Genomic DNA, 16137 nt, shown 5'->3' on the forward strand with positions numbered 1-16137 from the left:
CACCACCCCCCCCCCCCCCCCCCTCCATCCCGAGTCAGGCCACCGATCTTATCGGAGGTCGGACTCGGGATGGGCGTGTTCGAAACCCTAGTGGTATATGGGCACGTTAAACTAGTTATCATCATTAATAAGAAAAAGTACCAATATAAAGTAACGTCATCAGACACGAAAATTAAAGAAAGTCGCGTTGCTACGACAGAACCAATGGGATGACGTCATTTATGCAATGTCTGTTATTTCTTCTACGTTCATCGGGGTATGAACCACAAAATAATCATCCCCAAACTGTGTGAATCGACTAAGCCGTTCTCACATAAGTTTGTGGGTGACTTTTTTCATACTCAGATGAACGTAAAAGAAATAACGGGAACTCCTTATAATTAAGAACTGACTCCAATTATTTTTTGGTTCATGCAAGTATAAACCGAAAAACCGATTTGCACACTGTATGATCCCGCGTAGGGGGTCATACAAAAGTGTGCACATTGTTTTTTCGGTTCATACTTGCATGAACCAAAAAATTATTGCGGTCAAATCTTATAATTAAATTTATATGCATACTTTAACAATACATAACTGAATTTATTTTGTTTAGCTTTAAATATGCCTGTAGTATTGTTTGTGTAAACTTCATTTATAGTTATGTCGCGTAAGAATGCGAACGTTCATTCACTATTATTTGAATTTTTTGTAAATTACGTCATTTCCTCTAGCTGCTGTGCATTTTTACGGATCATTTAGTTAGGCCTATATTGGAAGGAATTGTCCTATTCGTGTTTAGTTTATATTTTATGAAAGTGAATGAAGGGAACGTGTTTAAAATTTATGCTGTCGGTCGAACCGTTTAATTTTCGCCAACAGCTGTTGAACATCGCTTACAAGTAAGTTACAGGCGTGAAGTTTCCTACGTGATTTCTTTGGCCAACGACAGTCTCATGTCAGGATTAGCGAAGAGGTTGTTTTTTGGGGGTTTTTTGGTTTTTTTAATCAATGCGTATAGATCCATATGTCTACTCTGCTATAGCATTTTCCATTAATTTATCGTATACATTTTTTGTAGCTTTCACGTGTGTTTTCTTCAAAATATCTAAATATGATTGCCAGAATAATCCGGCTTGTTGCACTAAAGTAGTGCGAGTCGGGGGGGGGGGGGGGGGTAGTAGGCGTGGCTTAATGTTTTTGGGTTCATCGAGATATGAACGAAAAAAAAAGCATCTCTGGACCAATCAGATTGCCGTAAAGTGTATAGACGCAAATAAAATTTAATTATTCAAATTTGAATCATACTTGCTTATAACAATATAAGTTCATATTTTATTTTTAATTATTTTTTGGTTCTTAAACAATAACGCTCAATAAAACAAAGTACCGATATAAAGTGACGTCATCAGATATGCCGTTACCTGACAATGTTATGTACGTTCATAGAAAAATGAACAAACGTTGCTACTGCTGGAGCAATGGGATGACGCTATATAGTACCTAATTAATGTAACGGAAATTTAATTATTCTAAATAATACAAATGTTCTAGAGAAGACCAATCAAAACTCCTTCTCGTGCCCTTGTTCAAGCCTATGCATGGAAAACATCGGAGGGGGGCAAATCTGTTGATGTCTCAGTAAAGTGGGGGAGCTTAACCCGATATTTGACCCGAATCGTTCACTTTATTGCAAATCTATGAGACTTTGACCAGAGATGGATATGACCTAGACATTTCATAATCTGCCGGCAGACAAGCTCAATAATGCCCCTGGCGGCCATTTTGGGCAAATCCAAGATGGCCGCCACTCGTAAGGCGGAATTCCATAACTGTTAAACTAAACATCATAGAATAATGTGTAATACTTTGGGGTTTTCAAGGTCGAGGAACTCGATTATGACATTATTTTTACGATTCAAGGTTAATGTCAAGGTCAAATCACCATTTCAAGGTCAAAATTGGTAAAAACACGACATATTCTACACACTGTGGTAAAATTAATCACAGTGGTTTCATTATTAGCCCATATCATATTTAAATGAAAATGATGAAATCTGATAGGTTACTATGCTTGAATCTAAATTCTAGATTCACGAGATTTAACATATCAGTATTCAAAGCAGTCACTATGCAGTCTGTAACAGGCTGCCTAGTGACTGCTTGTATATAATAATGAATCTTGACCAATTTAACATTATATTTCTTTGTTCTTTCAGAGTGATGGTTTAGCTGAAATAAAGTGAACTATGGCATCCTCCCTTGATACATTGGAGGCTATAGATTGGACATTGTGCTGTCTTTGCCAGTCAAAAAAGGCACAACCACTGCAAAATGCAACAGAAAAAGGGATCATTACGCTTGAAAGGGATCTGAAAGACTTAGAGCAGTTCGGGGCTCTCCCCTTCGGAATTAACCTACGTCGTCTTGATGATGGAACAGGCATTGCTTCTACTCTCGTTACGCACAAGTCAGTGTATCATAAAATGTGCAGGAGTGCTTGTAATAGCATACACGTGAAACGTGCAAGGGACAAATATGAGCAGAAAGGTGGTGGTGATGCTGCCGAAATAACAGGTTGCAGTCCCAAAACATTGCGATCCACCTCTTCTTCCATACAAGCGAAACGCGTGTGTATTGTGTGTAATGATGATAGGGGGGAATTACATGAGGTTCGCTCCATGGATGCAGGCATACACCTGAAAAATTGGGCGGTACAGACGAAAAATTTCTTACTTCATGCGCGTCTTATCACTACCGCATCTGATGCCCATGCAGCTGATATATTTTATCACACCGACTGTTACACAAAACTTCGATATGCTGCATCCAAAGTAAAGCGTTCTGCAGAATCAACGTCTCATGGTCATGCATCTCCAGTATTCGACCCTATGGTCACAGCCCAATTAGTTCTGTATATGTCGGAGTCAGGCAAGGTGTTTAATCGGACACACTTCGAGTCACTATACAAGCAGAAGTTGGAGGAGCTAGGCCGCCCGTGTCGTGATATAAACCCCACTAGGTTCAAGGATCATCTTCTGTCTAATCTTCCCGCTGGTTGGTATAGCTTCGTAGGGATGTGTACCTCAGTCACTTGAGCACAGTTGGTGAGACGCTCTCTTAGAGTCTCGAACAGTCAGAAATCAACCAGGTTGACGCACTGCTTGTGATAAAAGCAACTGCGGTCTTGCGGAGACATATTCTCATGAAGCAGGATCGTTTTACAGGTTCATTTCCATCTGACTGCTTGACAGGTCCTGTCCCTGAAACACTCTTGTCCTTCATGTTGACGCTGCTCCAGGGTCCACGGACAAATATCGAAGGTTCCGGCAGGTCCCTTCATACCGATGCTAGTATGCACCAAAGATCTAAGGTGGCGTTTGTTCTCTGCCAGCTTATCATGTATAACACTGTCAAGCATGCCCCTATTTCTGACACCACCACCAACATCCGCCACAACAAGGATTATGAGACCCCTCTTTCACTGTACATTGGTATAAAGCTGCACAGTAATACACGCCTCGAGCATCCTGTTGAGACTTTTCACAATTTAGGTCTTTCAGTATCCTATGACCGTGTCCGTGAGGTGAAAGTGGCTGTTGCTCGAAGTGTGTGTAAACGGATCGAAGAAGATGGTGTTGTCTTGCCTACCAACATGCTGTCTGGGGTTTTCACGTCTGGGGATATGGACAACCTAGACCACAAAAAGACTAGCAACCTATCGAACGACGAGTTCCATGGCATGGCAATTACTCTAACCAATCACCTATCAACTGACAATGTGGGAGATACTCGTGAACCAATCAAAATTGACATTGTCGATACATCCAAACCGAAACTTCCCGACCATTATGTCATCGTTCCTCCTGTAGATCTCCGACATGACGATTTGTTCATACCAAAAAGTGAACAGGATGGAGTGGTGAGACCATCTCATGATAGGATACCGGGCTCCAGAATAAAAGATGAGGCATGGATTGCCCATGTTGGTGGCCAACTGTCACAGGAGGAGCTGGAGAAAGGTGAAGTGGTGACGTGTCCAGGCTTTCAGTCCAAGCAACAGGAAGCAAGCTCAGTGAAACCCCCTGCCGAGATTGGCATCTTACCCCTGTTCCCTGACAAATCTACTGACCCTGGCATAATTAAACATGTCATGCTCATTGTCAAGAAATCCATAGAATTCCTCAACCCTGGCCAGACTCCTGTCCTTGGTGTGGATCAGCCCCTGTATGCAAAAGCCAAGCAGCTACAGTGGCAGTTTCCCACGATCCTTGGCGAAGACAAGTATGTCTTAGTGATGGGTGCACTGCACATCGAGGACAAAGCACAACTTATGCTTGGAAAGTTCATCCGTGGGTCAGGATGGGAGTGGGCGATGACTACAGCAGAGGTGTTGACAGCGGGTAGAGCTGTATCAACTCTAGATGAACATCACATCAAACGCACCCGCTACGCTCACCAGATTTCGCTTGTAGCATTGACACTACCATCTTCATAAATCAAGGCTAATATTCGTTCCTCGTATTCAGCCTTGATACATGTCGTCAAGAAATCGTGCCAAAAAATTCTTAAATTTGATTGGATGCGATGAGATCTGATTGCAACGAATCGCAACGTTCTTTATAGATTCCCGTGTTATTGTAAACAAAGATGGCAGCGTCAGTGTCCGTGGAAACGTGTCGTGTTTGTCACGATATGTTAAAAAAAAGTTTCGGCGGTTAATTTTTGATATTGCTTTCAAGATTGTCACATGTTACCGATGCTGTGATTGGTCAGCGATGTCATCGTGTAAGGGACATAATCGGTGTTACAAATTTTCTTCCAATAGAGGGCGCTAGTAGTGGATATCAGTAATCTTGACTACATGTATCAAGGCTGAATACGAGGAACGAATATTAGCCTTGATTTATGAAGATGTGACACTACTCAAGCAAGAGGCATATTCTATCTACTGTGAGGAAGTCAAGGGGCCACCTGAACCCTTTGAGCTATGGAGCGTGAAACGCGGTGAGAATGCCGACATGTTCAAGTACTGGTCTCAGATCATCGAACTGGAGTTCATCGTGTGTCGATTTGTGCGCTCGTTGCGGGAAGGAGATTTTGATCTATATGTCCAAGTTCTGGATGAATTCTTCCCCTGGTTCTTTGCTTTAGATCATACAAATTATGCTCGGTGGGTCCCCATCCACGTGAAAGATTTGGACGAACTGCCTGTCAAGCATCCTGCCGTGTACGAAGAGTTCAAGAAGGGACATTTCGTCGTCCAGCGTTCCCGTCACAAATTCTCGCTAATAGCCAAAGACCAGTCCCATGAACAAAGCAATAAAAAGCTGCAAGCAGGTGGTGGTGGCTTGTCAGATATGTATGATGATGCAGATGCCATTACGCTCTACATGTTGGCAGGTCCTGACTCTGTGCGGCTCACTGACCAGTTTGAGAGTGTACTTACCGTGTGTGATTCATCCATCGCTCATCATGAGGAGTCGCCTGCTCTCCAACGACGCTTCATCACCGACGTGAAGAATTTCATGGGTGTGCTTAGAGAACGTGGCAACCCATTCCTGGAAACTAGTCATGAACTTGTTGCAATCGACACGCATGATGTCATGGAACCGGAGGTAGCAAAGTCACTGAGTAAGATAGATGAGGTTGGCAAAGCTCTACATGAAACATATGTGGAAAACAGAGTAAGAAAGGCATCAGTCGCCATCTCAGACAACATAAAACGCAATGGTTTGTATACCTTTGCCAATCACCCAGATACTCGCTCAAAGCATGCTGGGAAAATGGGTGTTCTAAAAAAGGATGCAGCCCTTGTTACTCAGTTATTCCTTTCTCTCCAATCTCGACCTGACGCAAACATGTCAGATTTCTTCAGATTTGAGAATCAACGGGAGCCACCCTCTCTTGCTGATTATGGGAAACTCAGGTCAGGGACTAAATCAGACATCCTAAAGTGTCTAGGTGTCCCAACAACAGCGTGCCCTGCTGCTCATGATGTCACAGTCCTGGTCCTGAACATGCCCGCTGTGATTCACATGGTGCGCCCAGTTCATGCAGTTACGTTCAATGATTATGTTCCAATGCATCTGGTCCCGTTCCTGAAAAGCAATCTTACTCCTTCTGTTGAGCATGTTGATGCAGTATGGGATGTATACCCAGAGAAACACCTGAAGATGCAAACTCAATTGCGACGTGGAGCTGGACCACGATTGGTCAAAATATGACCCGGATTGGTCAAAATGGCAGCACACCCATCCCAAAAAGAGACTGGCAGAAATATCTCACCAACACTGAGAACAAGAAAGAGCTCTTCTCGTTCTGCAGTCAGAAACTCTCAAAAACCAACTTAGACGACGTTCTCTTTCTTACAACAAAGTTGGAAACTGTTTTGTTTAACAAACCATAGACTGAGATATCGGATCTACAACCATGCAACCACACTGAAGCCGACTCACGCATCATTCTCCATCTGGCACATGCCTCGAGCCAGGGACATGAGTGAGCATATGTCCGCACTGTGGGCAGTGATGTGGTAGTTCTTGCCATTGCTTTTTTCGATCAGCTACATCTCTCCAAACTTTGGATTGGATTTGGAATTGGGAAGAACTACCGAGATATACATACACGCAAGGCTGGGTGCATCCAAGTCTCGAGCTCTTCCACTATTTCATGCCCTTAGTGGATGTGACACGACGTCTCAGCTCCTCGGGTGTGGGAAAAAGACAGCTTGGTCTGCATGGGAGAGCATGCCTGAGATGACGCAGACGTTCCTGGAACTTACTGATGACCCGAACTCGTTCACAATGGACTCCATCCATATGCCTCGGCTTGAGCGATTCCACGTAGTCATGTACAGCAGTGCCGCAACAGTGAACCAAGCAAGACAACAACTATTCTCACATGGCCTACGCTCCCTTGAAGCTTTACCTCCATCCCAGGCTGCGTTGTTTGAACATTTGAAGAGGTCAATTCTACAGGCATGTTTCATTTGGAGGCAGGCTGCAAAGTGTCACCAGGAGATCCCTAACTTCAGCACGTGGGGATGGGAGCTCGACGAGAGATCAAAGCAGTGGGTGCCGTTCTGGACAGCATTACCTGATGCCAGTAAAGCGTGTGCTCTTCTTCTCCGATGTGGTTGTCAGAAGGCATGCCGTGGACACTGCAAGTGCAGCAAAGCCGGGGTGCGATGCACGTCTCTGTGCAAGTGTAAAGGAGGCTGTGTCAATAATGACAATGCAGATTAATGATTAATTGCAAGTGACTGTTCCGAGTTCTAAGTTGACCAGTTTGTTAAACATGTCATAGATTGAATTTTATTTTTGTTCTTGTAATATCTACCAGTTTGCTAAACATGGCATAGATTGAATTTTATTTTTGTTGTGGTGATAACTACCAGTTTGCTAAACATGGCATAGATTGATTTTTTTATTGAGCTTGTCTGCCGGCAGATTATGAAATGTCTAGGTCATATCCAGCTAAGATCAAAAGCTCAAAGATTTGCAATAATGTGAACGATTTTTCAGCTAAGCCCCCCTACTATGTAGCAGATGCAACCAGTGTGAGGCTTGGCTTTTCCGTTACGGTGCAGATAGGAGTTCGAGCCGCATGGAACCACGTGCGCGTGCTGACTGGTCTGACGTGATAGAACTTTGGGCCAATCAGAAGTTTCTTTTCACATACGTACGCAACTTCTGCCGTTGACTTTCTGTTGAATATGTTATTAAATCGATTGGACTGTATGACAATATATACTACGTCAGAAACATCTGTTCCGTTATTTTTCAAAGGAAGATAAAGAAAATAGGTAAATATTCTAAATGAAATTGTCACATATATACATTTGTAGCTGTCTGCCGAGTCTAGGTTAATTTATTAAATTTATTGACGCTAACAAATGCTAGTTTTGCCATAACTGAAATATTCATAATTGTTATCCAAATTCTGAAAGTCTTGCGTCTACGTTTTAAATGGTTGATTGTTACAACGCAATTATTCTTACAGAGTTTTCTAACAATACAACCACATTTTAAACAGGGGACTGTTATTTCTCGATTTCAGTCTCAAAATGGCTACTTATTGCGTCATATTTCTTCTCTGCGTGGCTCTTGGTGCATACGAAGTAAACGCGAATTTCAATGTCTTGAAGGTAAGCATAATCTCATAAGCCTATCTTTATAGACATAACTGGAAAAACAAACACACTCGCCACACAAACACATACACACATAGACCTACACACACTAACTCACACATACACTCACGCTCTCTCTCTCTCTCTCTCTCTCTCTCTCTCTCTCTCTCTCTCTCTCTCTCTCTCTCTCTCTCTCTCTCTCTCTCTCTCTCTCTCTCTCTCTCTCTCTCTCACACACACAGAATATTCATCTTTATGTTATGTTGTGTTTTCTAATTTGACAACATCCTGTACTAGTTTTCTATGTCCACCAACATCCACAATCGGGCGATTATATCCATATATTTGTATTGTATTATACTTTTCCCCATAGCTCTTTACACTGTGTTTTACACAATTATACAATTTTAGTGGAAATAATCATATTGATGTGCTTGCCTTCGTATGACACCTAATAACCGATCTCTGTTTGTGTTAAACATTCATTCATTCATTCATTCATTCATTCATTCATTCATCGATTCATTCATATCACATCCATTGTTGGATTTACAATCTTAGTTGAGTCACACTGAAACGTACGGGACGCCATGTTAAACTGTTATTTCAAAATATCGGACGGAATTAAAAGAAATGTTTATTGATGGAATAAGATTCTACAGAATTTAACTAACCATACACCAATTCTGAAAAATTGCTTGCATATGTGTATGTATAACCATTCTCCTTTTTTCAGGAACAAGCGATTTCGAAAAACAATGGACGTGGTAAGTCTACTAAAATACCGTATATATTAAACACAAGCTGTTAAACTGGGGCTGGGTCGACTGTTTTTACATTAACGGAAGGCCACTTTCAAAAATGTGTAACTTTACAGTGATTTTGTTTTCTTAGCGCAACACGTTATATCATTTATAAATAACATCTTTGCATTTTCGGACAGTGAATAGGCACGATTTTAGGTCTCCGTGTTGGTTTGGTCATCCTTACTTGAAGCTATTTGTGACGGCTGTTTTACCGTTCCTCTTTCCATTTTGACCTGTGTCTTGCAATCATTTCATTTTAACTTATTTTCATACCTATATCCAATTAAGGTTCAAACACACTGTCCTGGGCACACACCTCAGCTAGCTGGGTTATCTGTCCAGGACAGTGGGTTAGTTGTTATTGCTTAGTGAGAGAGAATAGGGTGTAGTGGTCTTGCACCTACCCACTGAGTCGTTAAAACTCGCTCTGGGTGGGAGCCGTTACCAGACTGCGAACCCTGTACCTACCAGCCTTATGTCCGATGGCTTAACCACGACACCACCGAGGCCGGTTGTGTGTTGCATGTAACTGCTTGTCTTGTGGTGTGTTCTGTTCTGTCATGTTTGTAAGAACATGGTATCTTAGATTCTACTTACTCGCAATGATTTGTGTTCCATTCATTCACTTGTTTGGTGTTAGTGGATTGAAGTAAATACATGTACGCGACACACATCGCGTAAATCATAACACAAAGACGATCCAGACATTTTCAAGTAGAATAGCAGGAAAATTACGCAGTGCGGAAAATTGTAAGAAAGCAAGAAAGAAATGTTTAATTTAACAACGTACTCAACAGATTTTATTTAAGGTTATATGGCGTCGGACATATGGTTACGGACCACACAGATATTGAGAGAGGAAACCCGCTGTCGCCACTTCACTTTTGAAAATTGTAAGAGTAAACACAATCAATTTCTTACCCGTTGGTGAGAATATCATTCGTTATTTTTCATAACACATACTAACAACACATATACGTGTGATAATAATTTAAAGACATCAAAATTGATTTATTTCTGACGCATAAGTTAACTATAAGCGCTAGGGCCGTAAATATGTTTTAGTAGGAAAAGACGTTGAAATGTAAGAAATATAATTCGTTGCTTAAAAACGTATCCAATTCGCTTTCGCTCGTTAGATACGGTTTAACACAACGTGTTCTAGTGGTGTCATTAAACAAAACAAACTTTACTCTCCATCTATCTCTCTCTCTCTCTCTCTCTCTCTCTCTCTCTCTCTCTCTCTCTCTCTCTCTCTCTCTCTCTCTCTCTCTCTCTCTCTCTCTCTCTCACTGTTATCTAATTTCAGAGAAAAGACACAGTTAGCGACATAGATATGTGTACTCTAAACTCGCAGCCTGTCGTTGTGGGTAAGTAGGCCACTAACATGGATTGACAATGATATATAGGTGTGTGGGGTTGTGGGTTTGTGTGTGTGGGGGGGGGGGGGGGGGGGGGGGGTTGTTTAGTCATTGTGTTTGTTTGTGGGGTTTAATGTTTGTGGGGTTTAATGTTTGTGGGGGTTTGATTGTTGTTGTTTTTTTTGTGTGTTTTTTTGTTGTTGTTTTTTGTTGTTGTTGTTGTGGGGGTTTTTGGTTGTTGTTGTTTTGGGGTTTTTTGGGGGGGGCGTCTTACATTTTAAAAATCCCCGTAGAAATGAATATGCTGTTGCGAAGTTTTACGAGAAGATGGGTGTCAAACAAAGGTAAATACAAAAGATTTTCAGAGAATTGATTTGATATGAAAATATAACATTATTCAGATTTGTATATAATATATCCTTTCAGTATACAGTTTTATTCTGAAAACACTATATGTATTGTCAAGATATAATATATTTTAAGTCATTCCACAAAAACTACTTTTACTCTAGTTATGATCAGCAAAGGAGTGTTGTATTATTCAAAGTTACTTATTCTTTTACTTTCAGTTGATAAATTTTTATTTTTAAAAACCTTTTTCAAGTTAATTTTTATTCTTAAAATAAGAAATAAATTGTTATTTTAGAACTATTTTGTTTTAGTGTATAGATATTGTAGTCGACTGGGCATTCAACACGTGTGGGCCTATTACCCTAGAAAATGGTAAAGTTGTGAAGTAAAAAGGTTAAATACATTTTTTTTTCGTATTATTGTAGGATTGGAACACAAATAAAATAACCGGTTACTGTCGTAAGATATCTACTTTATCCTACTCACGTCAACTGACGAATGCCGCTTCGCAAAGCCTTGCGGCATTCGCCGTTCTAACCTTCGCAGGATATAGGTAGCAGCGAAGTAAATCATAACATACTGTCCACTATATTAACATAAATTTTAAAAAATAGAAAAAGAGAATTTTCCCAGGTGAATCACACATGTAGTGATGATGGCCAGTCCTTGTTTTGTGCAGCAAGTATGTCTGAACTGGGTGATGTCAACCTAAATCTGGAAATAATCTCTTATTTTTGGAGGCACCCCCCATTTTGCCATTTCACGGCTGCTAGGAAGTCTCTCAACCCCGACCATGTATTCATACTCGGTATGTACAAATCACTCATGGAAAGTGAGATCTCATTCAACACAACTGTGAACCATAAATGTAGGTGCAATTCCTGTCAAAGATCCAATTTCTTACCTATTTTCAAACTCATAAATTATTTTATTCAAATAGGGGGTGTATTTTAAAAGCACTATCTTCGTAGGCAACACGACGCTCATTGGTCAGTTTACTTCTCTGCAACCTTAAGAACAAAAAATATTTTTCGGTTTATAAATTTTATTGCTCCAACATGAATACTAACATTTTGCACTTCACGAAAGTCACTTGGTTATATGTTGACACTGGTCAAGGGGAGATAACTCTTTGAGGAGTGTCACTGTATTGGTCTGATTTGGCCTAGAAAAAATGGGGAAAAAATTATTAGTATGATACACTGGAATTGTTTTGTTTAAATAAAGATTTCTATTTTAGGCCAAGTCTGACTGATTGCTAAACCTGGTAATATCATACTGTATACAGGGGGGTATTTTCAGGCCACCTCACCTGTCCCTCAATTTTTACATTTGATTTTAAAGTTGAAAATTGTGGAATGTGGGAAACATTTTCTAATCACTTCAGTGATTATCACAAAACTGTTGTTCTATTTGGAGTATCTTTGGCATATTGGGTAACCACTAGCAGCCATACGTCCACCATGACACAACAGCATGTTGTTTCAGTGTGTTGTTACTGTATACCAGGACAAAGTATTCAGTGGGGGGTATTCTGCGGACCTGGCAAATGTTTTCCCAGAGGCAGGATTATTTGTCAGTCAGATAATTTTGAAAAGTGAGAACATGTTTTTGTCACACTGGGGCAGACTACAGAAAATTAAATTTATATACTGACATTGATAAATTATTATGCGGAAAACCCTGCCAAGAAAAAAAAGTTTTGGGTAGACCCCCTAACAGAAAAAATGTATATGTAATTGGTCACAAATTCCATCACCAAAACGAAAGTACACTGCTCCCAAATGCCACCAAATCACCTACCTGTACCAGGCTGTCCAGGGAAGACTTTGATGCAGTGGCTAAGCCGTCAATGAGTCGAGGTGCATCTTCATATGTGGTCACCGATTCACAGGGGACGACTGGTAATATGCGGTTACTTCGGCCTCACACAGCTGTTCCCGGTGCCTTGGAAGATTTCCTGAAACAAACCAATCAAGACTTAGATGGCTATAAACTTCTTCACTGTGCTCAATCTATTCAATGAATCTTATCGAGAACATAGAAATAATTTCCCAACATGTGATGGTGATCTGAAGTATGACGAACAGTCCTATCAACAATGGGGTATGTGTTGGCGCCTAGGTTTAAAATGTGAGCTATGTCATTTTAGATCGAAGAAGCACAAATTGTACGAAGAAGTCACTTTACACACTGCACGAGGTCAGAAAGCTGCTCAGCCTAATATTGGGATACATGTTGGCCTTATGAATACATCAGTTGGAATTACAGGATTTCGCGATTCCTTATCCGCAGCTGGTATCCCTGTTGGAAGCAAGCGTGGAATGCAGAATTCAGCCAATTATGTTGGATCCAAAACAGTGTACATAAACAGACAGGATATGAAAGAAAGACGGTCTAATTTGGTTCGACTAAACAAACTAAAAGGTTTTACCAGTGATCACAAGATAAGTGTTGAGGGAGACTGCCGTTACAACAGACTTTTCGGTGGCAACTCGAGCACACCCCTCCAGCCTGCAACTCAAGCGGTCTACACCACTGCTGAGAACGAAACACCTAAAAAGGAAATTATTGGGATATACACTGCAAACAAACTTTGCAAAAAAGCTGAAATCCTCAGATCTAAAGGAGAGAAAATTACATGTCCAGATCACAGTGGAAAATGTACAGCCAATTTCAAGACAACAGATTCCATCGGCAATGAGGGCTTATATGCAGAAAAATGCGTGAATGAATTTCAAGTGGACGAAGACAAACTCAACATTGGTTATTTCACGACTGATGGCGATTCACATGCTACTGACGGTGCTACCCGAGCACAGACAGGTTCCATTGAGAATTTACGTGACACTAGAAATTTTTCTAAAAGTCAGCAAAAGGCGATTGAAAAAGTTTCATTTAGCTTAAACATGTTTCCGGGGGGAAAATAAATCAGACCGACAGAAAGTACAGCGACCTTTTGCCATGGACATCAAGCAACGTTGTCACCTCGAACTTAATATCGCCCACCGTCAACTTGCAGGAGATATCACTAAAATAGTTAGAAAAATGACGTACACCATCGATTCCATCGTGGCCTGTGTGAGTGGCAACTGTTCAACACTGTGTCAAAGGCATTCATTCGTGTGTTCGGGCAGGCGGATCAAGGCATGGAAACCAGCCTATTTACCTGCAGATTCAGTTCTGAAAATGAAAGAAGGCGATAAAGAATTGTTAAGAAAATGCCTAGAACTTTGACTCGGCAAAACTGCAGTTCTTAAAACAAAACTCAATACAAACACTCAAAAAGTAGAAAGTGTCAACCGGGCTTATACTAGAACAAATCCGAAACAAGTGACATTCTATCGCAACTTTGGAGCAAAAATACACAGTGCAGCCCACATGCTCAACAAAGGAATTCTAAAGTCTACTGTTACAAGATGTCAACTAGTGGGAGCCCCACTGACTGGAAGAATACACGCCCTCGCAGAACTGAAAGCTCGGGAACGCGAAGACCGGTATCATGCTACTAGGGAAAAAACTACTCGGTACAGATCCCGAAGAAATTATCTCCGCAAGGTTCGATACCAGCAATATGACGACAAACACAACAGTACTGCAAGAACAACCTACAAGAAGAATGTACTTGACTCCGAAGTTGTACCACCATGTCTAACAGATCATACATACCTGTTCCCAAGAAGACAAAAACAGTCTCTATAACCTGGATGGCCGATGCAGTGTTTCGGGACAATGTTTAGACAGTGCTGACGGTTGTTGTTAACATAATGTGGTTCGAGGCTCAAGTGTTCAGTATTAACACAGAGGGAGTGGTGACATAAATGTGATACATCCATGCTACGAGGTATGTCAAAGTGATTGTGGTGGAGCATATACTGGAGTCGGTGTACTTTAAAAGTTTGGTGTTTTGGACGACCAGGTATTTTTGCATGAATAATTCCATATTTGTTATAATCCTTTCTTTTGTCCCATTTTTGGCAACCTGTCCAAATTACACATCCCATATTTGGCATCTTTTCAGTCTTGGCCAATATACGATTTTTCATAGTCAATACCCAGTTTGAGTTCACCTCAAGCTTAACATTTGTTGTTGTTGTGGTCATATTACATCAGTGATTATGTAATAAATTATAAAAATTAAAGCAGCCAATTTCTGGCTCCATTAAAATTATGAAATATACAAATACTTTGTTATTATTACCTTGGAAACCAGTGTGGTGTGAATTCCAGTGGTATGTGTCAAGAGTGTCTTCAGGTAGCAGCGAAGTAAATCATAATGATAACAATGCATCGCCCCCATTTAATGGCCCCAGCACGTACTATAATAAGGAGCTGGACAAAAGAATACCGGCTCCGAGTACACAATTGCACTGCACCTAGGGGAAGCTGGACAAAAGAATACCAGCCTACCCTATCCCACCCCCAGATACTTGCCGCTGGTGGTTTACTTGGTACTTGGTGACACTGAAGAGGAGGCCGTCGTTAACTGCAACAACAACAAGATTTGGAAAAACACCGGAACGACAGCACCTTGCCTACCGGTGTTTACACAATTGGACGAGTCTCCCCAGGGATGTCATGCAACGACCAGAAGCGGTCAGGCCCTTTTAAGAGCCCTATGGGCAACCTAGGGAGAAACCACAGAATCATAGAGGTCTAATTAACGAGCTACTCTCGATTCACTAATGTCAAAACCTATATTAGCTCCGGAACTTTCTTTTTGACTGACCGTTCAAAATTGCACCCAAATTCCTCAATCAAACTTGCGCACCTTTTCTCTTTTGGCATAATTCTTGCTCCATTCAAAATTCCATAGCACCATTATCCCCCTCCGCCTGCTATCGACCACGGTCGGGCTGCTGGTGCTCACTTGCACCTGCCAGTCTCTCCAATTCTCTCTCTCTCTCTCTCTCTCTCTCTCTCTCTCTCTCTCTCTCTCTCTCTCTCTCTCTCTCTCTCTCTCTCTCTCTCTCTCTCTCTCTCTCCAACTGTCTGTCTCTGTCTCTCTACCTTACCCTCTCCCTCGTTCTCATCGTCTCTCCAACTGTTTCACTGACTGTCCATCTCTCCAAATGTCTTGACTGCCCGCTATCCAAATGTCTCTCTGACTGTCCGTCTCACTGCGTTACATACATATCCATGTTCTAAGCAACAAAGCAACAACAAAAAGCTATTTTAAAATAACAAAACAGAAACTGATTCACTCATGTTCAACGCATGCATTCGTATACATAGGGTCAGGGTATACAAGCAGACCACACCGACTTACTCGAACGAACAGATTGAAACAAATTATTCAAACATGTCCATTAAAAGGACAAACTGGCAATTGAACATGGACGGCTTACTCCCATTTGGTCGAATTCTCAATTGGTCGAACTGCTAAAACAACAATAGATATGGTTCAATGGTCTTATTGACATGCATGTTGTTACCTCAGTCATTATAATGAACTGTTCCAGATTATTTGGAAACCGATTATTATTGTATAAATGGTATAGATATT

The 16137-nt window shown here is 41.1% G+C and overlaps 1 long non-coding RNA gene across 1 annotated transcript; it reads right to left on the reverse strand.

Moving 5' to 3' along the window:
* Positions 1–11658: 11658 nt before the first annotated feature.
* Positions 11659–15890, reverse strand: LOC121369523. Its single transcript, XR_005957629.1, has 3 exons — positions 15647–15890; positions 12435–12591; positions 11659–11796 (listed from the first exon to the last, which is right to left on the reverse strand). It is a non-coding gene; the product is annotated as an uncharacterized LOC121369523 (long non-coding RNA).
* Positions 15891–16137: the final 247 nt, after the last annotated feature.

The sequence above is a fragment of the Gigantopelta aegis genome, chromosome 3 (assembly GCF_016097555.1).
Source record: "Gigantopelta aegis isolate Gae_Host chromosome 3, Gae_host_genome, whole genome shotgun sequence".
Lineage (NCBI taxonomy): Eukaryota > Metazoa > Mollusca > Gastropoda > Neomphalida > Peltospiridae > Gigantopelta > Gigantopelta aegis.